The sequence below is a fragment of the Manis pentadactyla genome, chromosome 12 (assembly GCF_030020395.1).
Source record: "Manis pentadactyla isolate mManPen7 chromosome 12, mManPen7.hap1, whole genome shotgun sequence".
Lineage (NCBI taxonomy): Eukaryota > Metazoa > Chordata > Mammalia > Pholidota > Manidae > Manis > Manis pentadactyla.
The window spans coordinates 52,986,017-53,000,376 of NC_080030.1; the positions used below are offsets into that span (position 1 = coordinate 52,986,017).

A 14,360-nucleotide genomic window follows, 5' to 3' on the forward strand; every position below is an offset into this window, starting at 1 on the left:
TCATAGACAGCTCTGGGAAAAAAAAAATTAGAGACTTTAAAAAAAAAATAAAACATTTCAGCAATATAAATATGAAGAAAATTGCTAATCCACCTTGTCTGAACCCTGAAATGGAGGGAATAGGAAAGACTGCCAGTATGTTCTGGATCTTCCTCCAGCTATCCTGCTGGAAGCCCCTGGCTGTGTGTGTGCAGTGTCCTTGCTGAAGTATGAGGGAAAGCTAGCACCAGACAGCAACCTGCAGACACTGCTTGTTTTCAAAGACTGTTTACGAAAATTTCTGCTGCTCCCCTACTGATCTTCTGATGGGGTCTATATATCATGGACATTTGAAAAAACATCTTGTACAAATGTCATATTAGCCTTGCAAAATTAAATTATTCATGTATCGAGGTGGCAGCAGATTACTCTCTTCCTTTCTCAGTTTTTAAAAAACTGGATAGGAACATTAATATTTCATGCTTTTATTAGAATATTTGAGTGTTTATGAAGAAATAAATATTTTTGAGTAATGAGGTACACAGAAATTCCATTCGATTGCATTTACTTCTTGTTAAAATATTTTTAAGGTTTTCATTTTATCAAAAGAAACATTGCATAGCAGGATAACATTGTTTTTGAAGATTGACTTTCTATTAAATGATGACCACAAATTACACTCTGAAAAAATACTACTGAAGATACTACTATTTACATACTAAAGCATTTTTTTCTGCCTCATTCAGAGGTTTATTTGTTTAGTGGTGCTCAGAAAAATTACATTTTCCCAATAGAAAAAAATATCTCTTATACATTTTAGAATGTATAAGTATTGGAGTTACTATGTCATTGCTTAGATTATTCATTGCCTTCTCCATGAGACCACATATATAATGGAGAATTAAGGCTAACCATAAACTTTTCTAGGTCTTTAATTTTTTTTCCCCAATTTTAATTACATAAGACAGTTGGAGAAGTGAGTTCATTGAATTTGCTCTTTTAATTTGTAGAGTCAGATTGCAACAAACTTCTAGTATTCTGGTTTCCTGAAAATCTTTCCTGTGAGCCTTCCACCTCACCTTTACTGCCATTATTTTTCTTAAATACAAATTTGAGCATGTTTTTAAAAAACCTGCTGTAATTTTTGTTTGTTTTTTTTTTAGTTCTCAAGAAAGGGAGTCCATGGAAAGAAACCAATCCTGGACTGTTCTGAGTTGATATGCTTAGCAGGTGACAGTGTTGAATGCTTACTTGGTGAGTTCTTGTGGGCCACTGATGGCAATTTGAGTAAACATATTCTCGAACTTTCTCAGCCTCTGATTCAGGAAGCTCAGACGTAAATAACCACATTTCTGGATTTGAATCAAAACTGAAATAAGAGACCACAAGTCCCAGCTGGTTTTGGACCATATTAGTGCTTGTTCTTCCTGAAGAGCTTGGCTGGAAATCCTTGCAGCAGGTTCTGCCACTGGCTCACTGAACTCCCATCTCCCTTTACAGCCTGACTTCCTCTCCGGTCATGTCAGCACAGCTAATGCCTTTACTTCCCAGACTCCCATGCAGCAGAGTGCAGGCATATGACCCAGGCTGCGCCAACCAAACCCACTCTTTGGATTTGGATGCCAACCTGAGTAACCTTAGGTAGTAGCTGTGTAGGTCGGCTCTCCCGGTAAGCCCAGCAGCACTGGCTTCTTGCTCTTCCGCCAGTGGCTTCTATGGACCTGTGGCACCCAGACTAGCATGTGACCAGTGACGACCAGCAGGTGGCAGCAAAATTGCAACAGTCTTGGCAGTGGGGCATGTAAACGTACCTCTGGAGATTCTGAAAGTTCCTTAATATTCTTTAATAAATTCAGTTTTGCTTAATATAATGAATAGATTCTGTTGTTTGCATGGAAGTGTCTTGTCACTGCCTTTTATAGCTGCTTTAACAAGGTGCTTCCTGTCTCGTTTCAATTATCTGCTGTTCTTTCCCTAAATACTGATCATTGTTAGATGTTCTTTCACGTTCTATATCAGAATTTATGCAATATTTCAGAGACGTATGCAGTTAAGCTTGGGGAAAAACAATTTAAAAAGTAAATAGAATATATAAGTTTTCATTTAGAGTCCGTGAGCATGACCATATAGTTTATGCAAATACTACTCCAAGGAAAAAAAATCAGTCTGTCAAAGTAGGAAATAATCAAGAACTAAAATATTCACTCAGAATTGTCCAACAGCACGATACTGAGAGAGAGAGACTCATGAAACTAGAGGCTGACCTGAGTTCCATCTTACCTCCCAGACTTCTGGTGTCTCACCTGGAATAGATAAAGCATTTAGAGAGGCAGAAAGTGCTATGACACAGCTAAAGGTTAGCTGTAGGGGGATCATTAACATAAAGAGGACAGACTATTTACCTCCATTCCTTCTTTCATCAACATTAATTTATGATGGGTTTATAGAATTTGCCTGCTTTTTCAGTTCAGTTTTCGTTGTCTCTAAACTTTTTCTAAAACACAGATTGCTATTTTGTATGAAAACTTTTGATGTTTAACTAATACTAACTGAATGAGGTCCGGCTTCTTTGACTTGACAGGCAAGGTTCTTCACAACTGGTCATAACTTACTTTTCCAGCCATATCTCCCACACCACCCTTATGAGCCCTACATTGGGCCAGCAGATTGTCTCCGGCAGGTTCAATTACAGACAGCACCGTAAGCAGCAGAGGTAACACAGGGAGTATTCGACTTACAAGATTATTGGAAAAGCTTGGGGAACAGGTCCATGCTGAACTCTCAGGAATGACTCCCAAGATACCATTGGCTCACCTATGAAACCATTATCTCTGCTGCAATCAGAAAAAGGGCACCCAGTTTATTCCAAAATCACACTGTTTCCAAAAAAGTGAATGCAACCTGACCTGGCTACCATCCTCACGCAAGTAGAGAGTAGACACCAAGACTTCAGTTACCAGTCTTCCTGACATTCCTCAACAGTCAGACTTACTAGTAGAAATAGCCAAAGCAGCAGGAATACAGACACAGGTACCCATCAGATTCCTGGGTGCACCAGTTTTGGAAACCAGGTGTAAGGGAGCCTCAGACATGTGGTTCCCAGCTTGTACCCACCCACATGTAGTGCACTGTACATGGCAGCTTAACTGGGACTGGGAGAGGCAATGTGTACCATCCATTATACACATGACGCAATTTTCCCAGCGCAGATGATTCGCTCTCTTTCCTATGCCTTTGCTCTTGTTTTTCTGTCTCGTTGGAATGTGTTTCATATCCTTCTCCATCTAGCAAACCTTTACTCAACCATCAGGTGTCAGGTACCTGCGTCATTTTCTCTCATCTTCTTCCATCCATGGAATCTTCTTCCATCCAATGGAATTCCTTATGCATAAAGAATAGATTGTCTATTCATTCACTTTGTCCTTCAACCACCAAACTTATCAGCATCTCCAAAGCCAATAAAAACTCAGTTCCTGCCCTCAAGATGTGAGGGTCCTTGGGAGGGAGACAAATGAGCACAATTATGGAGAGGATAAGCCACCAAGGAGTGGGTCCTGAGGAGAGGGCAAGCCAGATGAAAAGGTCAAGGAAGGCTACGTAAGAGGAAGTTGTCTTCGTTTTAGTGTTTCCAGTACGTAGAGTAGTGATTGGTGTGTAACATCTTTAAAGCACAAGTCAGGGCTAGAAATGAGTGAAATTTTTTTAAATGAGTCTTGTCTCTAGTTAAAAGCTCTCTACCAATACGGTGATACTTTAACATGAGCTGTTTTATGATGCCATAATGTAAAACTAAATTCTCTACAGCTCATTTTGTTTAAACTGTTTGTCTTCCTGTAGTTCATTCCTTTAATAAAATAATACTAATCGCATGCCTACTGTGTATCAGATCTGGTGCTCAGCCCCTAGATCCTGTGGATCCAGAGAGCCGTAGCCTCTGCTCTGTGGTCCAGATTGTGTGTCTAGTGGGAGATACAGTCACTAAACAAATAACTACACAAAAACAAGTAGCAGTGCTATAAAGGAAAAGTACAGGCCTCACTGAGAGCGAATAAGAGGAGGTGTTAACAGTTGGAGGGTCAGTGAAGGTTTGCTTTCCAAAGAAATAACAATTAATCTGAGACTCACAGGATGAAGGGAACAGAGCAGGCAAAGTGAACCACAAATTCTTCTGTCTCCCATTTTTTTTTTACATAGCAACCATAAAAGAACTTTTTCGTTTAATACTTCTCCCTGTCCATCAGCTCTGGTAGTCATTCGATTGCCAATATACTTGGTATTCCAGAAAATAAATTCCATATTCAACACACAAGGAAGCTTTTCAAAAAATGACTTGCATTCGCAAGATGGAAATAGCCATTATCTCTGTGGAAATTTTTGTTTCATATTTGCAAACAGTTTCTTAAGGGAAGTTTCTATAGAAGTTAGACAGTTATGACACCATAGGACAAATGCTTTCAAATTCTTCAGGCTCTTTGCCGCCATTACCCATTTCATAAAGATGGATGATTATCCTCTTTCTTTGAATGGGCCCACGGATGTTACCTATTGTCACAATGAATCTAATTGCAGAGCAATTGATTTTGCATGGCACCAAGGTTGGCAGTGCAAAGTGAACTGCATGGATTTGGCCCTAGCCCTCCAAGAGCTTACAAAAATACCAGAGAGGGGCTTGTCACGGGGAGAATACACAAAGCATTAAGCCAAACAACTTTACACATTTTAATTACCCTAAGACTGGATAATTGATGCTATAGCATGAATAGATTGAGAGTAAGTACATTTTATTAGGAAAGCAGGAAGAAAAATAAACTTGTGGAGAATGGAGGCAACATTAGGGAAACCCCATCTAGACAGGGCAGGCCGAGGGGAATTAGCTAGTCCTCCTTTGATCAGTGTGGGAATCTTCTGGAATCATTTCTCTCGCCATTTGCATAGACCCGAGAAGAATTTGCAGGCTACCGCTGAAAGCGGTCCTCTGCCCCAAGACTTCCAAATGATGCTTTTTGCCACTGTGATGTTTTTCGGACATTCTACACATTTTAGTGCTCTCTGAAAGAAGCATTCACGTTGCCATTCAACATGTCTAGTTTGGGTGCATTCTAAGTCAAATTATACAAGAAGCTATTTGTGGCATTCAGCAGCTGCAGAAAGAAGAGGCTGTTTTGGGGGGTGGGGGGAGAAGGGGGTGGTGTTAAACACAATTTAAGTGAAGCTAGAAAGTTCAGGATATAGAGTTAGTGTTGTTGATGGGCAGTTGTGATTGTTTTGACAAGAAGAGGGAGGTTCCTGAGTGAAGAAGTTAATTTTATCCTATTTCAACCTGGGACCACCTCCTGGAATGAGCACTCCGTAGATGTGCTAGGATTTATTTTGATAATGAATGTAATATATTGTCTGGAGTCTGTGTCTGATTCCTCCATCCAGTGGGGTGCAGTTGGTGAGTATTTCTCTCCAGAAGCAGCTATAATGAAAAAATTCCAGTCAGATTTAAGCTGATGGTGCATGTACATCAAGATAAGTATAGAGAAGTACAGGTATTTTAGGACCACCTTTGGTGTCCTAAATGTATAATTAAATATGGTTTGCTAATGAGAACTGACTGATTGTGCAGATTTTATTTGAGCTCGTTTTATCATATGATGATTTATATGTATGAACTGCTACTCAGAGAGATGATGTTTCAGATTAGGTGATAAAAGTGTATCGAGCTGACTCTTCTGGGAGCTGCTATACAATCTGAGAGAGTTTAGAGAGAACTATTTGGCATTGTAAACATATCTGCTCTATTTTCTCCCCAAATCTCACTTTTCTTCTTATTCTAGTTCAGAAAAACATTGACTGCATATATATATCTTCATTGTTGGTCAAATTCCTAGAGAGATTTCTAACCTCCACTCCTTTTTTCCTGAGTGAAAAAAAACCAAAAAATAAATAAATAGTGGCCTAAATGAGGGAATATCCACATCTGTCTTTATAGTTCCAAACTTCATATTTTTGGCTGCTTCCTGAGAATATTTAGTTAGGTATATGAGAGCAACTGCTAATCTTAATCCTTCCTAATATTATTTTATTTGCTAAGAGGTGAAGAATTCCATTACTGTATTTTCTGCTTTCTGTTTCAAACCCTCGTGATGCTGATGGAGAGGAGGTAAGCATATCATTTTTACAAAGTTGGTGGCCAGCCATTACCCAGGATAGGCATTATTGTTTTGATCACCATTTGATTTCTCAGATTTTGTGGGGGTCTAATGATGTGGGCTCTGCGATCAACATGCCTCTCTCCCCTCCAGCTGTGCCCTAATTGTATTGCCCTGTAGTTCCAGGAAATGCCAACAGGCAGGCATGGAGACACCCTTCTGCAGGGTCAGCTCAGAAATCTACATTGTGAAATCCTTGAGTTAGAAATACTAGGTTCCTAGAATTTAGAGATACCGAACAAATGTCTCTGTATAACAGTGTTTTTTAATTTTTGTCTCTTGCTCTCATTTGTTGTTTACTTAAGTAAAAATATTCTTATCTTTCTCTGTTGAAAAATCAGTGAAAGACTATGAAAAATGGAGCTTAGAGGAAGGTTTTATTCATTTCAAAACTGTTTTACTGCCTGGCTTTAATCAAAGTTCTGTACTCTCCTAATTTTGAATTTCATTTTATGCCAGGCTGACCTCCCTTTGCTCTTTTGCAATACCTCCAGCATAATTACAAAACCTTCATAGCATTCATAGTATTAAGGAGTATTGTTTCATTGTTTTGAAGGCTTCTGCTGCTGTCTAATAGTTTAGGACAATTCAGATATATATTTTTAAAACTCAACATTAATATCCTCTCCTAGGTCAACTTTTATCATTACTAGAAAACCAAATGCAGTTGGAGACGTTTAACTAGTATTGCTGCAAATTAATCAGCAAACCAAAGTGGTCTATCTTAATTGGCCTAATTATCATTTTGCATGTGAACCAGCTGGCTTCTTAACAAAAGCAGTTGATCACACCAGCTTATTAATTGTAGCATTCATCTTAACCATATGTGAAACAGTATAAGAAATCGCAGAAAATAGAGAAAAGAAAAACTGAACAGTCTGTGAGATTGTTCTCTTGATTACAAAATAATGAGCTCAAATGATAACTTTCCTCTAAATCTTTGCTGATCATTATTTGGAAAAACTTAGGCAGTGATAAATCTGATCTTCCTTCAGTCATTTTAAATCAAATATATATTTTTTTGTGTTCGTGGACAATACTGTTGTCTAAGTGAAAATACTCTCCTTTGGATTGTTTTATTGTAAGATTTTAACTTTTGGTAGTCAATTGATGAGGACCTCTTTTTTCTTAGCCTTAGTTATTCAGTTAAATGTAGCTGCCCCCTTATTGAGTCATGAATGTTTTATGTAATTCAGGGGTGCTTCCTTAATCTTGGTTGCAGATACTTGATAGTTTATGAAAATTCACAGAGATTATAGAGTATGGTCTCTCTCTTGTGGGAGAAGGTGAGGACATTCTTCTGAGCCATGTTAAATGGAGCCTTTCTAAGCTTTTCTGTCAGGAGACAGCAGCAGGAATCATGCCTTTGGGCACCAGTGTTTCACTGAGCCTGTGTCGCCCTGTAGGTGGCAACCTTCAACTTTATTTTGTCATTCCCTCTCCCTCCCACCAAGTCTTGATTAGGAAGTCTCCGTTGCCCTTAATTTTTTTTTTTAAGTAGAAAATTCTTTTCAAGTATAGATTCCTTGTAGCTTTTGTAACACCATCAATCAAACAGGTCCTTAATATTGTCCAATTTTAAAAGCACAAGAGAGCCCAGAGTATAAAGCACTTTAGCTAATCACATGACTCTTAAATTAAATCTCTAAGATCATTACATTATACCTTTTTCATTCCACAATGAGATTTTTTTTTCTTCCCTGAAGATTTTAGAAGAAAGGTTACATTGATTTTTTTCTTTTCAAATTTTAAGATTCATTTCCTTTAAATTATTTTTATTATAAAAGGTTATAATTACATTACATTTAAATAGCACAGAAAATATATTTTAATTTCCAAGTGATTGAAAATTATTCTCTTCTCTAGGATGTGCTAGGCCCCTAATATACATTCAGAAGATGTGTTTTGAATGACTGAATTTGTAAAGGTAAAGGGAGAACCTTACAATTGAACTAACTGATCTGTAGCTCTACTTATATACATTATTTCTCTCCTGGAATGAGCCTCTCTATACCTAATATAGGCTCAGTAGAATGAATTAGATGAATTAGTACTACTTGGGTGGGTGGATTAGGGCTATACAGCATATTGGGGAGAATAATCGGTTTAAGTATAAGAGACTTACAGTTAATGAAATTAACTATTCTCTCTCTGTGAGACAGACATAGTTCACTTTTGAGGAAGTTATCCCTGAAGTAAAATGGCATATATTTTTGAAATGAAGAGTTACTAAAGCTCCGTCAAGGAAGCCCCTTAAGGAAGTTTAACATTTAAAGTATAATTTGAAAAATGAATAGGGGCATGCCAAGTGGGTAAGTCAGAGATCTAGTGTCCCAGGTGGAGGGATACACGTGCAGAGGTGTAAAGGCAGAACTGAGTGTGGATGTTTGCAGCCCCGCGCCCACCAGCCCTTCTGTGGTGAAGGCAGAGGTGTTGTGGCACATTGACACCTGGAGCACAGGATGAAGAGTCAGCTCAGATTCTTGGTTGCTGAATGATCTACTGCAGGTCACTTATTGTGTAAAATAAAAAGGATGCTCCCTAGAACTCTTCAGCTCTCACTTTCTAGGGACCTGTGAAATCCCCCCTTTCCAACTTGCCCCTGCCATACCCCCACTCACCCATTATTCCCAACCTCAGGACCCACTCCCTTTATAAAGCCCTCTCCTGGCAGCCCAGCCCATGCCCATCACTTCAGGACAGTGTCCGGATTGTCCCCTCATTAGTGAGACATTGCAACCTTCCATCCCTGCAGGCAGGATGGAACTTTGAATGCCATGTCAGCAGGACTCCCTTTGTGATTTGGACTTTTGATTGGGGTTTCTTTTTCTCACAGCATGTTTTCTGTCTGCATTGCCTTTCATTTGTTCAACACTTGTCACATGAATATTGTGGCTCGACTAAACTAGTCAGTGTGATAGCAGATGTTTTGAAATTGACCAAGCAGATGGTAGCAATGGTTTTAGATTAAATTATTAACTAGGATCCACAGCAGAAGCCGTTAGCTTCAACACATGCAGAGGAAAGGGTGTTTCCTAACATCAGAAGTAACTGGTAAAGTGGATGCCAGATCAAGTTCCTTCTGAAGAATTAATATGTTACATCTCTTAAGGTTTCCTTTTCAACCCCTGTCGCCTGCTTCTCCACCAGATATTGATGAGGAGAGAGATTTCCATTTGTCTTGTTTTCAGTATGCCATATGATTCATCATTAAAGATTAATTCAGAAGCAGAAGAATGAAAAGATCATTGTATCAATGAAGTTTCTAGAATATTGGTGATTTTTAATGTAGTTTCGTGGAATAACATGATTCATGGGTGAGTTAATATAATTCTTCATGAGCGTCTGTCATTGACACATGTTTTCATTCTGGGACGGTATCTCTACAACAGTACTTTTTAAATGTGTTTGTGTTGTGTGTGTTTAACCTCATTATCCAACTGTAAAAAGCATGAGCTCACAACCAGTATATGTTCAAATTTACCCATTTGTCTAAAAGGGGCCTTTTTTAATAGATGGTTTATCCCAAACTAGTATTTTATCCAGGATCATGTATCTGCGCATGACGTTTCTTCAATCTCTTTAATCTGTCACATTCCTATTTATTATTATTATTATTTTATTATGTAATTGACTTATTGAAGAGGTCAGGCCAGCAAAATGTTCCACTTTTAGTTTGAGTGATTGTTTTTTATTTTTTCATTAGTTCTAACTCTTACATAACTATGAATGGGAACAGTTTAGCTTGTTAAAAAGGTTCAACTTGAATTTACCATAGGTGATTTTTATACTTGGTATTTCACCACCCCAGTGGGCACATACTGTTTGTTATCTATCCCATTAGCAAATGCTGGATTAGGAAGAAGGCACACCGGTCCTTCCATTGTGCAGCTGTTCTAATATTCCTCTTATATAGTGGCTCTTCGGTAACAGCGTAGCATATTGACAAATAAATCAAAGATGTTTTAAGTGCTTGCAATCTTAGGCTATGGAGAGATGAATAGTCGAAATTCGTAAGGCAATGCCTGATGTGAAAAATAAGAGATTAATTCTTCAGTCACAGGTGACCAACTGACTTATCTTTAGAGTTTCTAATACATTAAAGGCTAAATGGCAAGAATTTACAGGCAATTCAGTTTGTCTTGGATAATGTAAAGAGTATTTTTTCATCTGTTGTGTCAAATACTTCAGGGTTTATTTTTAAATACCAAATTGTAATTGTATTAACAAATGAATTGTACTGTAGATTAAAAAAAACCCTTAATCATGAAATGCTATCTAAAATTCAGCTTTTTCTGGCATTCTTTATTTTATCTGGCAGCCCTGTTTTTTAAATTTCTTATTTATACATTTATTCATTGTATTAATTCATCTGTACATATTATTAATTTTTGCTTGCAGTTTCAGCAAAGACTGTTCTTTTGATAAGAATTGCACTGTATATAACTGCTCTCAATTGTATTATAAATACTGTTAGTGCCTACATTTTAGCACTTGGTATCCTGTTGCCTGCATTAGCAAATCCTCAGTTGTGAAAAGCTATTTTTAGTACATTCAAGCTAATGTATCTTACACAAAAGTCCTTATTAGGACACAAAGAATAAAAATACTTAAGAGTAAATCACAGTTCTTTAAAAATACCTCCAGGTAATTCCAAGAAAAATATGGTCTGATGTCACTTGAGTAATCCTGGTGGTTTATCCTAGTCTAGGATTTTGAAATTCTATTACTACTAGTATTCTATAAGTACATGCATCCTTAACTCATAAAGTTCCAACATTTCTCCTTAATCTTTCACCAAAATGAAATCTTCTACCAACATTTAAAATTTTCTTCTGGGAATCATCTGATTATTTCTGTAGTTACCTGATTACTTACCAGGAGTAGGTATACAACATACCAGCAAAGACATACAAAATATCTGTATTGCAAAGTAATACATACTCTAAAGCTTCTAACTGTAAACTGTGCATCTATGTTCAACCATTCAGCAATTTTACACCAAGCACTTATTCTCCGCCTTGTGGTAGTCTCCGGGTTAAAAGTAAATCAGATCATATTCACTGACCTTAGGAAGGTCATAGTCCAGTGGGGATGACACACCCAACCAGACAAAATAATAAAATAATGAGTAAGTATAGGGAGAAAGATAAGACCATGCCGGTAATGAGAAAGATGGCAAAGGTCACCTGCCTCATTTAGAGAACAGAGAAGAGAGGAATCAGGTAAAGCACAGTCTTAGGACACACAGGTCTGCAAACACTCCCTTGTAAGTGTAAGACAGTGGTGGTGTGGGGTCAGGTGGCAGGGGAGTCGGGGAGAGAGGCAGGGGCCAGACCCTGAAGGGCCTTGTGTGCCTGAAGAGGGGAGGTTTTAGTTGGTGGGTCACTGGCCTGGGGACAGGGAGAGAATCTGGGGGGCTGGTGCAGTAATCAAAGGGGGAGAATGTCAGAATCAATTCTCACTTAGGGCTATTTTTTTACAGCTTCTTTGGTCTTATCCGCCAGTATTTAACAGTCTGTATTATGTTTCAGGAAGCAGGATATACTTAAGGTATAAGAATTTTTAAATTAAGCCCTAGTTATTTAATAAATGGCTCCTTTACCACCCATACTTTCATCTTTAGTACAGCCTTAAAATATACCCTTATTATTTTTATTGAGGACAAAAGATATGTTTAAACTTAAAAGCTTCTAAGAGCAGGGCTGTCTAAGGCTCCCAGGACTCAATTCTGCTCCTGTTTCCCGCACCCACATCCCCATTTACACAAAACTTCAGGCCTTCCTCTACATTCAGTGCAATTTGGGCACTAAAAGCCTTTATGCTGAATCCAAAAACTTTCACAAACTTTGTTAAACAGTATTTACTAAAAGGAACATTTTCAAATACTGTACACAGAAGTTATATGCAGAAATGATGCATGATTACATAATATATACACACATTTTTAACTACTCAAAATTTGAATACTCGATCAATTGAAAATGGAATCTATAATCAATAAAGATCACTGTGGCCTTCTAAGTTGGAAGGAAAAGAGAAACAGACACAATGAGGTTCTGATCAGAGCCATGTACTAAATGATAATTTTAAGCACTTCTCAAAGGAATTTTAGCTCTTCAAAATAGAAAATTTTCAGTTCAACCTTATCTATGCACAGTACTTTTACTGACTGTTGATTTGTTACAGGCTAAGTTTTTAAATCAAGCTTAACATCAGAAATAGAAGCTTATACATGACTAAGTTAATTTAGATGTACTTATTATCTTTATGCATGGTGAAAACACTTGAAATACAGTTTTTAAATACACAGACATACCCATTCATTCTTACACTTTTCAGACTGAGAGCACTGAAAAACCTTATAGCACAGAGTATCCAAGTCCCTTGGCCTATAACACAAAACATACATATTTAGCAGTAAGAGATTTTTGACATTTCTAAAAATTAACTAGCAACCTAATCTACTTAAACATCATAATAATGCTTTAGTAATAAATATATCTATAGATAGCTCTAAACTTCTTTAAACTTTTTTTTAAGCCTTTGCTGCTGTTATAGGGCTAAACTTGGAATAGGCAGTACCACGGATTTATATATTTTCTGTTGAAGGTATAAATAGAGCAATTAAAAAATACTGGACATTTCTATAAAAACATGGCTCTTCAATAAACTATGGCATTGAGCCACTGCATATTATAAGATGAAAACACTTCCTTGTTCTCATGCTTATATGCAGGATATAAAGAAAGATAAAATTATTGGAGAAATCTTTGTAATTAATAAGCTCTCTCAAAACACACCTTATTATATAACACAATAAATACCATAATTTATTTGGTTCCTACCTGCAGATCTTACGGATTTAGGGAGTTATGGGGCAGCACAGAATCATGCCCAGAGGATTAAGTGCCCTGGATGCCAGGATGGAATCCTGCTTTCTACCCCTACACTTACCACTGATGTGTGTGTAACCAAATAGTGGCATTATCTTTACACAACAATGGCTACTTAATATCAGTCTTACTATTGAAGAGAAAAGAAATTACTACCTGTGGAACTTTTTACAGTTCATTTTTTGAGAGCACTCTGACTAGTCCTGGTGGACTGGAAATGTCTCACCACCCAGTGACTCTATCTCCCTCTTTAAACTGAAAGCTAATGGAATTTGCTGTACAGATCTCTGTTTTATTGCCATTACCTCCTTAAGATTTTTACTCAAATCTTACCTTTTCAATGAATACACTTGAAATACAGTTTTCAAATACACAGACAGACCCATTTAATAGTGCAACCGTGGCCACCTCCCTACTCCCCAAGCCTTTTTTATCCTGTTCAACTTTTTTCTTACGTCCATTGCACTCACCCCTTCAAGTACACCATATCATTGCAGTTTACTGTCAGGTAGTGGGAGCTCCATAAGGGCAGCGATCTCATGATAAACTCCAAATGCATAGCACTTAGTATGTGCTCAAATATTTGCCTTTTTAATGAATGAATCAACGTTTGCATGCCCTTGTGTACCTGGAAGCTACGTGCTGTTTTCAGCTGCAAGTATGTGTGCTAACGTTTAACCTCCGAAACTTGTGGATTGTAAATTGGAGTGCTTCTGTCCAGAACCCGGAACTACCTGTCTGTATCAAAGTGAGATTGAAAGGCAGTTCTTGAAGCAGAGCTAGGTCTCTCTTGCTTATGAGGTTGTGTTCCTAAAGGGAATTTTGCTCACTAATTTAAGGCAGCTATATCATTTAAATGCGTCTCAGTTGTTTCTCATTGCCATCTGGCCATGTAATTACTTTTAAGTAAAGCTTTGTATAGGATGAAAGAACACAAATTGGAAATCTGTGATAATATGTATGATAATACGTGTGGGGTTTTTTTGTTGTAATTTGCTTGCTTTGCTTTTGTTGTTCAAAAAGTAAGGTTAAGGAGGAGAAACCTTTGAGGAGGAATCATTCCAAAGCTTTCCCTAGAGGGAGCCCCTTATATAAATTTTATTCTTTGACTAAGAGCTTCTGTTAAAAGCTAAATGTTTTGAATTAGTGGATTATTACATTTTTCCATTCAGTTATAAGTCTGGCCCAAAGCTATGAAATGAGAGTTTGTCTAACATGTTTCAAAAAACTGTTTTGCCATGAAGTGGAACTGGGGAGAGACATAAGGTGCATTCTCTTCCTTTCTCCC

At 37.6% G+C, this 14,360-nt stretch overlaps 1 protein-coding gene across 5 annotated transcripts in view; it reads left to right on the plus strand.

The window, feature by feature from the left end:
• The window catches only part of NHSL1 (NHS like 1), a 219,462-nt gene that overhangs the window by 142,819 nt on the left and 62,283 nt on the right, over positions 1–14,360 (plus strand). The window lies entirely within an intron of this gene.